Raw genomic sequence first — 6435 nt, forward strand, 5'->3', positions numbered from 1 at the left:
GTTTAAGACAACTCATTTTGTGGTATTCAATTTAGCAACAGGGAAACTAAAAGACACTGCTATTGCTAAGTAAGTACTGTACTTAGCACAAGGAATACACATCCCTCCATCTTTCTATCAGCTCTCCATGCTAGGTATTGCTATCAACATCTTCACTGAAAGGTTGATCTGTCATCATAGGATGATATAATAGAAGAAGTGGAACGGAGAGTTAATCCCTGGATGGCTAATTGCAAAATCCATGTTTTGTTTTGTTTTGTTTTGTTCTAAATGTTGTCTTTCGGTGGGGCTCAGGTTAGAGTGGAAAAGGATGTCAGGAAGAGTTTCATAAAGGAAGAAGAATTGGAAAGAAGGCAGACTTGACCTTGTCAGGAATGGGAGAAAGGCCTGCCAGTGGAAAGAACAGAGCGAGCAAATGAAACACTGCCAATTATGAGCCATAGCAGGGGAGGAAAGAACATCCCTGTTTCCCCAGAGCACAGAGGGGAGGGAAACATGGAAACAGTGTCAGAAAGTCATTTGGAATCAGCTCATGAAGGGCCTTCCGTGTCAGGGTTTAATGGATCTCAGACGACGAGCGATGATGCATTTTCAAGAAACAGAACTGGGCCCAGAGTTTACAGCATACTTTCTACTGAGTGAGGTTTTCTATTCCTCCAACATCATAAAATACATGGGCCAATACAAATAAAATAAGAAATGCAATGTAAATAAGATGGCTTTAGAATTGTCACCTACCTAATGTGTGTCTGTTTCTGGCATGTATCAATACGACTTTCAAAGGGCCCTGGCCACCCAAAAGGTAGAATTGAGACTTTAAATGGAGAAACAAAAGTGGAAGGGGCTATTCTTTATAGTGTTCAATTTTAATTTTTTTAGTGCTTTCTGTATGTACAAAATATGAATCGTTGTTAAGCCTGAAGTGCTCTTGCAAGTAATTTGGCTCTTCTTGCTCCAGTGTTGCCCTCGACTCCACACTGACACCCTCCAAAATGTTTATGAACCCAGAAGAAAGCCTCTATCTCAAGAACAATCTAATTTATAGGAGACATAAAGCAGGGATTTTGTCTTGTCCTGAAATATCCCAAGTAATCCATCCCCCTGAAATGAAATAATAAATCTCTCTCCTGGCTCTTTGCTTTGTTTTCATCTACAGCTTCACTTCTCAATCATCTTATCCCAGCACAACTAGCTTAAAATCAGAGCATAAGCTGTGCAGGAATGAAGTACAGCAGGAAAGGAAGGGAGCCTGTGGTTTCCATAAACCGCCTCTGCCCCAGATACTGTGTGTCCTTGTGGCCTCGCTTTAAAGCTACCAAAAAAAACCCTGCAAGGAATGTGTTAATATCGCCACTACATGGAAATTCCATGGCTTTCTGAGCTCATTCCTTCTTAAGTAAGAGCCAGAAAGAAACCAGGGTCTCAGGAGCCCAGCGTTTATACGACCTAGGCAGTCCCCGATTAAATGGGAATGTTGAAATCTGCAGTGTTTTAGTCACTCGAAAATAGGTTGCAGTTTTTTGACAAGCTTTAGCAGAGCTTTAAAATTCCTCATAGATCAGGACCTCCTCATCTGAAGGCTGAGCTTGATGGTTTTGGAAGATTCAGACATGCCCAATGTTTCTGTTGCTAGTTAGCACAGAAGCGTTCCGATGCTCACGCTCCCCCAGGGACTCAAGTTCTCCAGCTAAGGGCTGCTGTTCCATCTCTTTGGCCTGATGCTTGTGCCCCAGCTTTTGGCACTATGCTGCCATGCCGTTTCAAGCCTCTGCTTTCTTTCTCACCCTTCTGAACCACATTTTCAAAGGAAGGATACACTGTCCCTGGGTTTTCAGCAGCTACTTCCATATTTCACAGTTGGGACCTGCCATTCACCTACATAATAAGCCCAACTGATATCTGAGAGTCAGATATGGATTCCTGCAGCAGAATTTTATACCAAACAAATGATATTTATAAAATAAAGTAAAATAAAAGTTTTTCCTAAGAATTCCAATTCCTTCCCTTGTATTTTCTTAAGAAACCTCATAAAAATGGTGAGCACAAAGAGGTTTTCCAATGGGCATCTATTGCATGTGTGGTTTGGGGGAAAGTCTGAAATACCAGGTTATTTTTGCCAATGTGCAGGATGAGTACTAGAAATAGCAATTTAGTTAATCTTCCGGATATGATCAGGACGATTACATTTCAGATGAGGCGGGGATTATTAGTCCTTACAATATGGAATTATGCTTGCCTCTTGGATATATTTTGGGCTGTACCTGGGTTAATCATTTTTCATTTTCTCCCAACACAGGGGGTAGAATGAACATGAGCAATGGACTCACTGTTACAAAGCTTTGCCCTTGAATCTTCTCCCCCCACCCCCAGCACATATTCTCTATGTACTTCTCTTTTTTTCAAGTAAATGCTGATTTTATTTCCCAGATTTCTTCACATGAAATTATAAGGGTACCATAATTATTTATAAAGAATGTCAAAACAATACATTAATAACATTGGAGAGCTTAAAGCTCTAATGTGTAATCCATTCACAGGCAACACTAAATAGCCTTGCTAAGATGATCTACAAACAAAGGACAAATGAAGACCCATGCTGTGAGTTTGTTGTCTCAGCATATTTTCAATATTATCAAACTAACTCATATTGAATTCTTTGAAGCAACTCAGTGTCCTTCTACCTAGTAACAGATCATCCATTGGCTCTTAACAAGGTGACAGGAGAGGAATGATCATATGTGGACACACTTCTCTTCTCCAGAGAATTTTTACAAGGTCTATATGGGAAAACATAGCAGTGAATTAAATTTATGATAATAAACACAATAACTTTAATAATTAAACTTGACGTTTGTTGGATGGCCTTTCAGATTCCATTCCTCCTCTTTCTGTAATTTCACAGCTGTGCACTTTGAGTGGACTGAACTCATGCCCCACGGAAGGGGTGAGCCTTGACTTGGACCCATCATTGTGCTCCATCCCTTTTAGACTGTACATGGAAGGATGCTTGCTGCAATTTGGGCCAAGGAGACTGAAGTGCTTACTGGAGGATTCTGGAAAAGAAGTGTTCCCTTTCTTCTTTGGGTGCTCCCAGAAGAGAAATCATCTCTTTCTCTGGATGGTGTATTCAGGACTTGAGGTCCGAGCTACTGCAGCTACGTTGCCACCAAGAGGGGAGCCAGCCTAGAAATCTGTTCCGATTTGCTAGCACGGCTGTTATGCAAAATACCAGAAATGGATTGGCTTTTATAAAGGGGATTTATTGCATTACAAATTTACAATTCTAAGGCCATAAAAGTGCCCAAACTAAGGCATCAGCATAAGGGTAACTTCAGTGAAGAAAGGCCAATGGTGTCTGGAACACCTCTATTAGCTGGGAAGGCATGTGGCTGACAACTGCTGGTCCTTTGCTCCGACATTGTGTCTTCACTCCTCTTTCAGATCCTGTGCATCCTTACTTCCTTCTCCCAGAGAGTTTCTTTCTAAGTGTCTAGGGGTCCTCTCTTAGCTTCTCTGGGGCAAACTCTGGGCTTCATCTCTTAGCTCAGCATTTTCAAAATGTCCTTCTGCCTGCATCTCCAAGTATCTGTGTCAGCTCTTGAATTCTCTTAAGTAATCCAGTGAACCAATCAAGACCTACCTTGAGTGGGGGAGGGGGGAGGTCCACACCTACATGAAAATAATTTAATTGAAGATATCACCCATGGTTGGGTGAGTCACATTTCCATGGAAACACTCAATCAAGAGGTTCCACCCAAAAAGATTGGGTTAAAAGATCATGACTTTTGTGGGGGACATAATATATCCAAACCAGCAAAGGATCACTCAATGAGGAAGTCAGTGCTGAAAGAATTGCAGAGAAAAAAAGCCAGAGCTTAATAAGCTTGGGATTCTCCCTCTGGATGAAGCTTCTCCTGAAGTTAGAACTGCCCTTATTTAGATACTAATGAAAATTGGTATAATATATCAATATTGATATCAATCAATATACACGTATTGATATATTGATATGGTAATCAATATATTACCACTTTTGCTCAAACCGGGCTGCATAATGTTTTCTATTTCTGGCAACCAAAGCATGCAACCTGATAAAACACTACAAACAGCCAAGAGATGGTAACACATATACTTCCTATTGGTGACATTTTCCCAGGGCTCCCTCCCTTTCTGTTTTGATCTTTCTATTTTATCAGGATCTTAACTCTTTATTAGAATATTCAAAAATAATTTAATCAAGGGGCTCAGTGGAGGTTCCTCAGTGGTCTTTTAAAGGAGTTTGACATTCAATATTCGACACTTATTTATGAGATCATGCTGCGAACACCTCTGTTTTTTTCTGCTTTATTGTTTGATGAAAGTATTGTGAAATCTATGAACTGCTGATTTTGTCTAATATCTTCACCTTAAAAGTTTACAGAATTGAGCCTAAGGAGGTGGATAAGCCAAAGTTCTCCAGAGGCACAGAACCAACAGTATATATATATATGTTCATATTCATGGTCATATTCAATTCATATTTATATGGTTATTAAATTAATAATTAAAATTTATATTAAGATTTATTATAGGAATTAGTTCGCAAAACCTTGGGGATTGAGAAGTCTGAATTCCATAGGGCAGGCCACAACCTGGAAACTCTAATAAAGGTGATTTTGAAATCTGGGATATCCAAACTCTGTAGAGGAGGCTACAAGCTGGAAACTCCAATGAAGGTGAAGTTTTATACCCAGGTGAAGCTGGTTGGTTGAAGTAGAGGCAGAAATTCTCCTTTCTGATTTCCAAAACCCACATTTCTGGCTTTTAAGGCCTTGAACTGATAGGATGAGGAGACTTCTTACATTGTCAATACTCTTTGCTGATTGTGGATGCAATCAGCTGTAGATGCAATCAGCTGATTATAGATGCAAAAGCATCTGAAAAATACTTTCACAGGAACAACCAGGCCAGTGCTTGCTTGATCAAACAACTGGGCACACCATATACTTTGTCAAGTTGGCACATGAACTTAACCATCACAGGAGGTTAAGTGATTTGTCCATGGTAAGTCTCAGTGTTGGAATAAAATTCCTAGTTTCTTGATTCTTGGTCCAGTGGACTTTTCATCACACTCTACTGTCTCCTACTATTGATTGTCACTATCTTTGGTAATAGTTCTGATGTTATCATGCTTTTTATCCCTAGGCTTTAATTATCCAAATCAGTTTGGTCTGTAAAAATTGAATAGGAAGGCATACAAGAATTGACTTTCCTATGAAATTTCCAGCACTTCCTATTTTCAGACAGGCTAGAAATACCCTGTGAACAGCCTTTCCTATAAGATTTTGGCATCTGCCTCTTGCTGTGATCAGAAAGAAGTAAGAAGAGTTAGAGAAAATTAACTAGAAAAATACATGTGAAAAGTCTTAGTTCTACATTCATGTGTGTGTATGTGTGCATGTGTGTTTGGGTGTGTGTGTACCCTTTGAAGTATCAGATGGACCAAGAAATCCAAAGAAGTTTCACATATCAACTCCAGACCATGATATTGCCCAAGCTCTATTGATTTTTCCCTGTAGATCACATGTGTGTCCTGATCTATCCTGTTTTTAAGTGGTTATTTGCATAATACAAAGCCCTGTATGTATGTTGCAATAATGCTAATTTCAGAACAGAGATAAAAACTCTTTTTTGTTTGCAACAGTCTGATTCAGGAATGTTCACTGACTGACCAGCTCATATAGGCTGTGGCCACTTTCCCAACAGAGAATCACGGGGTCCTCTCAGGAGTTGATCTTTGTTTCTATGTGTCCCAATAAATAGTAATGCAAGTGATTGCTGATAGAATCCAAGTAGACATATAATGATGCAACATTAGCACAGCAGAAATATAATTTCCTTTTTACTGCTACAATAGGGCCTGGAATGATTTTAACTCCAATCCCAGGGGCACAGCCTAGTTACTTAGTATCAAGATTCATTACACTGAACCACTTTGTTGTGACCGCTTTGTTTCATTACAGTGTCTTTCATTAATTGTGTGTAATATTAATTCTCTTTGAGGCCATATTTGACTTCCATGTGTAAATAAACTCTGCCTAATCTATTTGTTTTCCATTACTGATAATGAATTTGTGACTTTCGAGGCTGCATTGCTTGTTGGGAGGCTGGGTGATGCCTTTACCCCACCTTGTCCTGTGTCTGATCATTATGTGTTGAAGCACGGGAAATGTATTTTGACCATAAAACCCACTCAAAGTATGTTGTGTTTATTTTGATCAAGTAGTGAGGGTGGCAACTTCGTTCTCTAATACCAGAAATTGTCTTCAGAGATTATAGGTCCTGGCTTTTAAAGAGTAGATTGACTTTTAAGCTACATATATGAATGGTTGTTGGGAAAATCAACTGAATGAATAACTAGAAAGATTTTATTTGGAAAGGAAGTAGGAGGCATAA

The sequence above is a fragment of the Choloepus didactylus genome, chromosome 14 (assembly GCF_015220235.1).
Source record: "Choloepus didactylus isolate mChoDid1 chromosome 14, mChoDid1.pri, whole genome shotgun sequence".
NCBI classification, from domain to species: domain Eukaryota; kingdom Metazoa; phylum Chordata; class Mammalia; order Pilosa; family Megalonychidae; genus Choloepus; species Choloepus didactylus.